The sequence below is a fragment of the Crotalus tigris genome, unplaced genomic scaffold (genome assembly GCF_016545835.1).
Source record: "Crotalus tigris isolate CLP2741 ecotype Arizona unplaced genomic scaffold, ASM1654583v1 scf7180000024317.942107, whole genome shotgun sequence".
Lineage (NCBI taxonomy): Eukaryota > Metazoa > Chordata > Lepidosauria > Squamata > Viperidae > Crotalus > Crotalus tigris.
The window spans coordinates 183,534-195,124 of NW_024100489.1; positions in this window are offsets into that span (position 1 = coordinate 183,534).

Here is an 11,591-nt window from a genome sequence, read left to right on the forward strand (position 1 = left end):
TGGACCATAAGAAAGGCTGAGCGCCAAAGAATTGAGGCCTTTGAACTATGGTGCTGGAGAAGACTCCTGTGAGTCCCTTGGACTGCAAGGCGTTCAAACTGGTCAGTCCTAGAAGAGATCAACCCCGACTGCTCTTTAGAAGGCCAGATCCTGAAGTAGAAACTCAAATACTTTGGCCACCTAATGAGAAGGAAGGACTCACTGGAGAAGGGCCTAATGCTGGGAAAGATTGAGGGCAATAGAAGAAGGGGACAACAGAGAATGAGATGGCTGGATGGAGTCACTGAAGCAGTAGGTGTGAACTTAAATGGACTCCAGAAGATGATAGAGGACAGGAAGACCTGGAGGAACATTGTCCATGGGGTCGCGATGGGTCGGACACGACTTCGCAATTAACAACAACAACAAATATCTTTCCAATATTACTGAATTTTCAGTACTTTTAATTAACATATTGATTTGATGGATATGTGAAGTGGGTTGTAGAGGAATATTTTTAAATGCTATATATAGTAAATGGAAATGCACTGCTCTACAACTCTACAGAGCTTAGATTTTAATTTTTCAAGAAGTTTTTCTACAAAGTAAAATTTGCTTTACGAAAGGCAGTCTGCACATCTGCTTCTGCTTATGGACAATTTTGCACAGCATTTCCCCCTAATCCCATCTTTCCTCTGTGTCTTCTAAAAATATGTTTCAATGTATTTGGGGATGTAGTTGTCTATGGGGATTGTGGGGTCAGGACAAGCAGTTGATGAAATGAGAGTTGTGACATTGTGATGCAAACCACATGACCAACATATTTGTGTTTGACATGTGATACATATTTTATACTTTTTCATAATTATTGCAATTTGTATCCTACTTCTATGTCAGCAGACCTTTTGAAAGATATATTTTTGGAATGGGAAGATTTAGAATGCATTTCAGTTAAGCTTTTCTTCCTATTTCTTTCAATGGAAAGTGCCTGTTGCTTATGTAGGAAGGAATAATCAATCTTTTCTGTCCTGTTTAATATGATTGATACATTCAAATACTTTGATGTAATCCACAGTCTACTGTTTGTATTAGTATGATTCAAATGTTTGTGTCAGAATCCAATTATATTTCATCTTTAATTATCAAATATAGAAACTCCCAATTCTGCCTTCTCTGGATTCTGCCATAAGAGGGAGAGAAGGGGGAGAACAAAGGGGCTTTATGGCCCTCACTTCCTTCAGTATACTTCGAAGGAGCTGAATGCTGAATGTGTGTTTATTGTAACCTCAAAGCGTTAGCACCAAAGAACCTTACCATAACAAAGAAGGGTATTTGCCTTTCATGTAGTTTATCTGAAGTCTCCATCCAGACGAAGAAAGAAAAAAGGGGGTGGAATTGTGATACCTGAAACTATCACTGGAAGGGGGGTTGATTGGGTGGGACTACTGGGGAACCCCTTAAAACCTTGAATGGGAGAGCTTGAACCCCAAGTCCTGTCTAGCATGCCTGCAACCATTTTCTCTTAATAAAGGATTCCTGTTGGAAGAATTATTCCAAGAGTTCTGTCTTCTTAAGATGCAAAGTGGGGTGGGTCCTTACATTAGACAGGACTTGCAAAATTAATCCACCTGGAAGGGAGACCCTTGCCGGGGGATTTTGCAAAAAATTTACCATGTCAGACAATGGAGCAAGAGAGGGGGAAAACTCCCTGGAAAGAGAGCCGCTGACCCAGTTGGAACCTTGCCAGATGTTGGGATCCGAGAGGTCAGATTCCTCAGGAGAAGAGGTGGTGGAGACACGGGACCACAAGCCTCGCTGGTCAATGGGCGTTGGAAAGAAAAGTGAGTGGGGAAAGGAATCAAGAAAGGTGACCCTGAGACGGGGGACCAAGCAACCAGAATGGAAGCAGGAGATGGAGAAATCCCTGCACGCAAGTGAAGAGGGAGGAAGCTGGGCACCGTACTCAGACTGGATCCTAGAGAAAGCTATTGACCTGATGAAGAGAACTCTCAGCTCCCTAGGAGAGGAGAATCCTGAGCCCTACGGCCGCCCCAGCTCCTGGAGCCGCAAAGGAAGAAACACCGAGGGGACGTGGAACCTGCAACCCCGGGGACAGCTACTGATCCAGTAGCCCCCACCCCCTACCGGACCACAGATGGCAACCTGGACGGAAGACATTACCACCAACAACGGAGGCACCGATCCATTCCAAGACGTCCACCGTTGGAGGTGAAATTCAAAGGGGAGCCAACACACTTGGGGTTTTTCCTAACCCAAGTCCTCAGCTACATGGAAGAATACGGGCAGGACATTCCCAGCGACAAAGCCCGCATCCAGATCGTGCAATCTGCCCTGGATGGACCGGCTGCAGATTGGGTGATGAACTTGCATGACTCCAATGCCCCAGAACTCAGTAACTTCAAACGTTTCATGTCCTCTTTGAGAAGACGATTTGAAGACCCCCTGGCTGATCGCAAAGCCCATGAAAGGATAAAAATGATGAGGCAAGGCAAACGCCCGGTGGCTGAATATACACAAGAAATCCGGGCCATTGCCAGCAAACTGAATTGGCCAGAAGACATCCTCCTTAGCCATTTCAAAGACGGACTAAACTATGATCTATATGATGCTTGCCTGCCCTGAGGGGACCCACACCGACTTGAGGAATGGTACGTCTTGGCAGAGGAAGCAGAGATCGACATATTGAAGAGGCACCGCCGAGGAAAACAATGGAGCCGCCCCCCGCCTGAGCTGACACACGAACCGGTGAAATCATCGGCTACAGCCAAGAAGCAAATGGGGTGTTTCAAGTGCGGAAGAGAAGGGCATCGAGCTGTAGAATGCCGCTCAAAGGCCCCCCAGCACAACCCAGACAGATCCCCAATCAACAAATCCGGAAAGTCTTCAGCTAAGCCAAAAGAAACGGCCATGAGAATGATGGAAATTGCAGAACCCCCCACTTCTGCTCACCAAGGGGAAAGAACTCCAGCCTACACCACAGGGCCGGTGGATGCCTCAGATGACAGCTCGGAGGGCGAACCCCTGGTAAGTGGATGCATCACACCCATCTTTAAAACAGTGACTATATTAATCCCCCCCATGCCCGAAGCTGTGAAGGTGAAAGCCTTAATAGACTCTGGCTGCACCCGCTGCCTCATTAGCCCAACACTAGTGGGGAATCTGGGCATCCCATCCAGGAGACTGGAACAACCAATCTCATTTGGCCAGTTAGATGGATCCATAGCAGGGGGGGTGCCAGCTACCCTAGCCACTCTACCAATACACCTCTCCCTGGGCAAACATGAAGAGGACATAACGTTTGTGGTGACCCCAGGTATGGAATGCCCAATGATTCTAGGGATGGAATGGTTGAAAAAATGGAACCCCTGGGTAAATTGGAGGACGACAGAAATCAAATTCCCGAAGGGGGACCCTATGGACTTAAAACCCCAAGGGAGGCTACCAGAATCAAGAATAGAAAAAGCATCCATAGGAGAGGAAAAAAGATTAACAGAAATACCAGAGGAATATAGAGACCTTGCTGAAGTCTTCAGTGAGGAGAGGGCGAATGAGCTCCCCCCCCCACCGACCCACAGACTGTACCATTGAATTCAAGCCTGGGGCAAAACTCCCGAAGCCCAGATTATACTCCATGAGCCCAAAGGAGAAGGAGGAAATGGAAAGATTTATTTAAAAAAACCAAGAGAGAGGTTTCATTGAACCAGCCAAGCCTAAAGTGGCTGCCCCAGTCCTTTTTAGAGAGAAGAAGGATGGCTCCTTACGTTTATGTGTGGATTATAGGGCCCTGAATACAATCAGTGAAAGCAACCTATACCCTCTGCCCCTCATGAAAGACATGCTGTCACACCTATCGAAAGGGAAAATTTTTTCTAAACTAGACCTAAGGGAAGCTTACTATCGCGTGAGAATTAAGGAAGGGGACGAATGGAAGACTGCATTTAACTGCCCCATGGGGTGCTATCAATTCAAAGTCTTGCCATTTGGATTACAAGGGGGCCCTGCAGTCTTTATGCAATTAATCAATGACGTTCTAAGGGAGCACCTATTTAAGGGGGTCCTTGTTTACTTGGACGACATTCTTATCTTTACTGAAACAAAAGAGGAACACGTTAACCTTGTCAGAGCGGTTTTAAAGAAGCTGCGAGCCACCCACCTATATGCCAAACTCTCAAAATGCGAATTCCACCAGAAAAGGATAGACTACCTAGGCTATCGCATATCCCCACAGGGCATTGAAATGGACCCAGAGAAGGTCAAAGCAGTATTAGATTGGGCGCCACCCCGCACAAGAAAGCAACTTCAAAGTTTCCTGGGCTTTGCAAACTTTTACCGCCAATTCATCCCCTCATTTGCCCAGATAGCCTTGCCCCTCACTAACTTACTAAAAATGAAGGGAGCATCCTCAGTAAAACCTAGCTAGCCACTAACATGGACAATGGAGTGCCAAGCAGCATTTGAGAAACTAAAGAGACTTTTTTCTGCCGAACCAATACTAAGGCACCCAGACAAGCCCTTCGTAATACAGGCAGATGCAAGTGATATGGCAGTGGGGGCTGTGCTATTACAAGAAAATGATGATGCAGTATTGCAACCCTGTGCATATACATCCAAGAAACTCACGGAAACAGAACAGCGCTGGCCCGTATGGGAGAAGGAGGCTTATGGGATACGTTGGGCATTACTCACGTGGCGACAGTTCCTGGAAGGCAACAAAATCCCCTTCCAGGTGTGGACTGATCACAAAAATTTAGAAGCCCTGAAAACTTCCAGGAAACTCAATCCCAAACAAGCCCGCTGGTCCCAGCATTTTCACCAGTTCCAATTTAAGCTCAAACATTTACCAGGAAGAAAGAACTTCCTGGCAGATGCACTCGCATGCCCCAATATAACAGCGCACGAACCACAGACTCTAGGCCAATAATGGCAGAGTCACAACTGGCAGCACCAGTAACCACAAGAACCCAAGCCAAAATAAAACCACAACTGGACAGCCAAACTGGAATTGAATTCAGAAAAAGTTTGGAAACAGATGAATGGTTCCAGAAAAACAAAAATGTGTGCACAATGAGAGACGGGTTGCCTTGGGTAGGGGAAAAGTTATATATACCAACAACTCAAAGAGTAACTTTCATGCACCTTTGCCATGACACAAAATCAGCAGGGCATTTTGGATTTGTAAAAACTTTACATTTAATTAAACGGCAATTTTGGTGGCCATCCATGAAAAAGGACATTGAAAGTTATATAGCCAGTTGTCCAAAATGTGCCACGGAAAGAGGTTGCAAGGGAAATTGCCAGGACTATTGCAAACAGTGGCAAGTCCCTCAGCCCCCTGGAGAGAAATAGCCATGGATTTTATAGTGGAATTGCCAGAAAGCAATGGGAATACTGTGGTCTGGACGGTCACGGACTTGTTTTCCAAACAGGTGCATTTTATCCCTTGCCAAAAGATTCCCACTGCAAAAGCCTTTTTTCATCCAACACATTTACAGATTGCATGGGGCACCCCAACGCATCATCTCTGACAGGGGGGTGCAATTTACGTCTGCATTTTGGAAGGAATTTTTATCCCTCTTAGGAACCACTCAGGGACTGACATCTAGCCACCACCCTCAAGGAAATGGGGGGGCTGAAAAAATGAACTCCGTACTTAAGCAATATTTAAGATGTTTTCTTAGTTTCCAGCAGACCGAGTGGGCGGACTTACTCCCTTTTGCAGAAGTTGCCTACAATAATGCAGTCCACTCCAGCACAGGTTACACTCCTTTTCAAATAGCCACCGGTCAAAGTTTCAACCCCATGCCAGAATTAACCCCAAACGAACCAACGATCCCTTCGCTGAAAGAATGGATGGAGAAACTACAAAACACCTGGCCAATAGTCAGAAAAGCACTAGATGAAGCTAGGCAGGCATACAAAACACAAGCCGATAAAAAAAGGGTTGAGCCTACACCATTCATTATAGGAGAAATGGTGTACTTATCTACAAAATACCTAAAGTCCCTACAGCCCTGTAAAAAACTTGGACCAAAATATATAGGACCTTTTCCAATTAAAAGAATCATAAATCCAGTAACAGTAGAATTAGAATTACCCAAAAATCTCAGGCAAATACACCCAATTTTTCATTGCAGCTTGCTGAAAAGAGAGCATCAGTCACCTCTACGGCCAAAAATCCCCCCCCACCACCTCCACTCATGGTGGAGGGTGAACAACACTTCGAAATAAAGGAAATTCTTGATTCTAGGAGATATCATGGAGCAACTCAGTACCTAGTTGCCTGGAAACACCTCCCTCCCTCACAAAACGAGTGGGTCCATAAACGTCATGTCAGAGCCCCGAAGCTATTGAAGAAGTTTCACACAGAGTATCCTAACAAGCCTGACTAAATTTTATACTTGTTGTGTTTTCTTTCAGGTTGATTTCTCTTATTTTTAAGAGGGGCCGGATGTCAGAATCCAATTATATTTCATCTTTAATTATCAAATATAGAAAACCCCAATTCTGCCTTCTCTGGATTCTGCCATAAGAGGGAGAGAAGGGGGAGAACAAAGGGGCTTTATGGCCCTCACTTCCTTCAGTATACTTCTAAGGAGTTGAATGCTGAATGTGTGTTTATTGTAACCTCAAAGCGTTAGCACCAAAGAACCTTACCATAACAAAGAAGGGTATTTGCCTTTCATGTAGTTTATCTGAAGTCTCCATCCAGACGGAAGAAAGAAAAAAGGGGGTGGAATTGTGATACCTGAAACTATCACTGGAAGGGGGGTTGATTGGGTGGGACTACTGGGGAACCCCTTAAAACCTTGAATGGGAGGGCTTGGACCCCAAGTCCTGTCTAGCACGCCTGCAACCACTTCTTCTTAATAAAGGATTCCTGTTGGAAGAATTATTCCAAGAGTTCTGTCTTCTTAAGATGCAAAGTGGGGTGGGTCCTTACAGTTCGAAAGAAAAGATGACATTTACAGAGTAAGCAAATGAGTTGTACTCATAAAGCAATACAGTTTCATGCAGTTATGAAGTACAAGGAGAAGAAAATGTTAATATCGTGCACTAGTATTTCCTATTTCTCATAATTTGATTATATTTGTCATTAATAATCCTAACCAGCTAAATGCTAACATGTACTCTCACTGTGTCTCATTTCAAAAGTTTTTTGTTAGTTTGCAAATTTCAGATGAGCTATTGGATTATAATTCATTGAACATGAGGTCAACATACCCTCAGAATTTTTTTCTAAAAAGAAAAAAAAGATAAAATACACAAAGAGATAAACATAAATTATTATTGCAAAGAATCATCATCAGTTTCTCTCTTGCTCCACAATGTACTTTCATAGTAACCAAGCAATTTACCTTAATAACACTTGGGTTCACATATATGCTCATTTCAGAGGATGGTTGGTGTAAGGACCCACCTCACTTTATATCTTAAGAAGACAGAACTCTTGGAATATCTCTTCCAACAGGCATCTTTATTAAGAGAAAATTATAGCAAGTGTACTAGACAGGATCTGAGGAATTCTCTCCCATCCTTCAATGTTTTAAGTGTTCCCAAGCAGCCCCCCACCCCACAGTTCTTCTGGGCGACGATCCTCATCCTCTCTTTTTCCAGACCCCAGGCGCTGCATTGTTCCCCCCCTTTTCCCTTACTCCCGGCAAAAGGGAGACTTCAGAGAGTGAGTAGATGAAAGGTGATGGCCATATTGTTATGGTCAGTCCTCTTGGTGAGAATCAACATCCAGTCCTTTTGAAGTTTAATGAAGGAAGTGAGAGCCATAAAACCCCCCTGCTCATCCCCCTTCCCCTTCGTAATATGACAGAATCCAGAGAGAGCAGAAATGGGTTTTTTCCATAGTAGATAATTAGAAATGAAATATAATTGGATTCTGACAGTTGGAAAGAGATGATCTGGGTCTCTAGCTTGGATATTCATCATTATATCTTCCTTCTTTATTTTTTTTGTCAGCTTCTTTGTTTGATTGCTTTTTTCACCAATCAAGACAATACCTTCTCATTGGTATGTTGGGTTTAACCAACAAATCAGAAAGTAGCTGATGGCTAAAATCATTTTATTAAAAATCCTTGGTTGAATGATAAAATCATGGTCTGGTTTGCATAGGTGACATTAGGTGGGAGCATTACAAAACCTGAGTCTATTCAGCATTTGTTCAATATGGTATGTTGTGCCATACCTAACTATTGTTGGTTTTTAATAGTTTCTATTTTTTATTTATTTCTACAAAAATGCTCTCAATAATTTTGTGACTTCGCTATCAACAGCTGAAAAATAGTAAAAACTGAAGGAATCAAAATGCCCTATGGAAATAATATCAAGAAACTAGATGAGCAAGATCACTACAAATATCTGGGTATTCTTCTGACAACAAGCACACTGAAGTCAAGAAGAAGGTCAGTTAACATATCATGACAGTGCAAACTCAGTGGTGGATTTACCATCAACAACTGGGCAATTCCAGTCATTAAAAATACAACTGGATTAGTGAATTCAAGCTGAAATAGAAGTCCTGGATAGGTAGACAAGAAAAATGACGACAATGAATCATACGCTTCATCTATGCAGCAAAGCTGTCAGACTCTATTTAGTCTATAAAGTGTGTAGGTGGATAAGGAATGTTTCAGGTACATCAGATAACTGAAGAAGAAAAAAGGCATTAGAAGAATATCTGAAGGACAATGAAGGACAGTGAAGCTAGCACACTATAGAGCCTTACTGAATATCAGAAAGACCAAATTGTCCTATAAGAAAGGCTGAATATAGAACAGAAAAGAAACATGGCAAAGCAAAAAAATTTGCAGACAAAGCAGATAACAAGAAGACCTGCCAAAGGCTAAAAGCAGGAAAGTTGAAGAAAGAGACAAAGGAACTTCTGTCTGAAAAAAAATTAATATAAAGATCTGCAAATAGAACTACTGTGGCAAATGTGAACTATTGTGTATTATAATTACAAGTGGTTTGGGGCCTTCTTGGAGAACAGTCTATGCAAACTTTGGTAACATGAAACCATCAGATAATAATATTCTAAAATTAATAAACAAAATGCTTATATCCAGCTTACTGTAGTGCTTTGCTAACTGGGTTATCTAACTAATCCATGGTCATGAAGCTTGGCAGCAAGTCCTGGAAATATGATTAGTTTAAATGTTGAAAATCTTATCCGGACAATTAAATATTTACTGATAGAAGACTGAATTAATAAATTGCTGTTGTTTGTATGCAGCTTGGCCAATTAACAATATTTCAGCAACTTCCATATGAGATTTTTGAGCCACTCCCAGATGTGCAATCCCCAAACAACTGAAGCCCCACTTGAACAATATCAGCATTGACAAAATTACTATCAGTCAGTTTTACTTGGAACAGCTTACATCTGCAATGATACCTTTAATACTACTAAGTAACATCTGCCTATCCTAGGTCCTTGGGAAGGACGCGATAAATAGATAAAAATGTCAAATCCAGTCTAAGCATCTGGCTGACTGTGCAACCAATCATAATATATAATACAATCAAATCCCCAATCATCATTAAGGCATTTATAAGTGACCTTTGTTTCCCTCATCAGGGTTCTCCTGGCTCTTTGAACCAAAAATCTTTCAGGCAGTGATTGAAGAGGATGTTCTCTGTTAAAGTTATGTTTATTATAAGAACTAGAAAAGTAATTTGAAAAATAATCCAATGATTGTCAACTATAAAATGCAAACCATATTCACATTTGATCAATAAAGAATGCTATCCTAACTGGCCAAATGAGATTGGTTGTTTTAGCCTCCTCACCAGAATGCCCAAATTCCCCACTAGCGTCATGCTAATGAGGCAGCAGGTGCAGCCAGAGTCTATTAAGGCTTTCACTTTGACAGCTTTGGGCATGAAGGGAGCTAATATAGTCACTGTCTTGAGGATGGGTGCGATGGGTGTACTTACTAAGGGTTCACTCTCTGAACTGTCATCTGAGGTGTCTACCAGCCCTGCAGTGTAGGTTGGAGTTCCCTCTCCATGATGGCCAGAGCTTGGGGACTCCACAGCCTCTATTGCTCTCATGGAGGGTTCGTTTGACTTGGCTGGGGACTTCCCAGATTTCCTGGTTGGTGATCAGTCTGGGTTGTGCTGAGGGGCTTTCGAGCGGCATTCTAGACCCGATGCCCCTCTCTCTCGCATCTGAAGCAGCCCATTGGCTTCTTGGCCATAGCCGGTGGCTTGGTTGGCTTGCACGTCGGCTCAGGCAGCAAGCAGCCCCATGGTTTTCCTCGGTGGTGCCTCTTCAGTAAGTCGATCTCTGCTTCCTCTGCCAGGACGTACCATTCATCAAGTTGGTGGGGGTCCCCCCTGAGACAGGTAAGCATCATACAGGTCATAATTTAGGCTGTCTTTGAAATGACTAAGGAGGATATCTTCAGGCCAGTGCAGCTTGCTGGCAAAGGCCCTGAATTCTTGTATTTCTTAATTCACCCATTTTCCAGTTCCTAAACTCTTGAATTATTCTAGGCCAAGAGAATAAACATTGATGTGACATTGATAATTCAGACAAAGTATACAAGGGATGGAGAAGAGGTTATCTTCAGCAGGTGATAAACAATTAGGATGCTTGGGTTCTTTCTTTCTTTCTCTCTTTCTCTCTCTCTCTCTCTCTCTCTCTCTCTCTCTCTCTCTCTCACACACACACACACACACACACACACACACACACATTCTATCTATGTTATGTGGGTTGCGAGGATGGAGGGATCATTATTGCAGCATCTCAGGGTTGGATACTGATTTTTGCTCATTGATTTCCACATTACTGAATCAAGACAAACAAAGATGATAGTGGGTCATTTTCAATTATATTTCAAGAACCTGGGAATGGATATGGTGATGGCATCATAGATGTTTGGAAGAAGCCATGACGACGTCATGTACTCAAATAAAGCAAATTATGCTTAGAATGTTACTTTTTTCATTTGTGAATGTCCATCAATGATATGAATGTACATGGATTTTACAAGTTGAATCATGTTCTCTATGATTTTTTAAATATTAGTTTTTCATTTTTGTTCCCAAAATAACCCTATTCTGACTAAATAATACTGATTTCCCCAAATAAACTGTAAGAAGAAATTTGACAAGATTTTTTTTAAAAATTCTGCTTGCTTTCCTTTTTACAGCATTTTAGAAGTTACTTTCTGATATGCTATGCATCACAATTATAAGCTAATATATTTGCAGCATTATGGATATTTACATTTAACTAAGCTATTTCCTCAGTTATGCTCATTTATCAAGAGGAAAATGTGGAATTTAAAAAATTAATCTGAACTATGCCTTTGGATTTGTTTTTTAAAAATATTCTAATTCATCAAATTAAAAATTGTTGTTTAGAATCCATTTGCCAGTGTGGTATTTTTCCAAGCTATCAAAGTGGATCAGTTGATTTAACAGCATCTCTGGAATACATGCTTTTATGCTGTTGTCACATAGTTCATGTAGTTTATGCATGTCATAAAAAAAATCCCAAGAGACCATGAGCTTACCTTCTGTACCTTTCATGCACTCTTAGCTAATTTATTCAGATAACTGTGAAACAATGT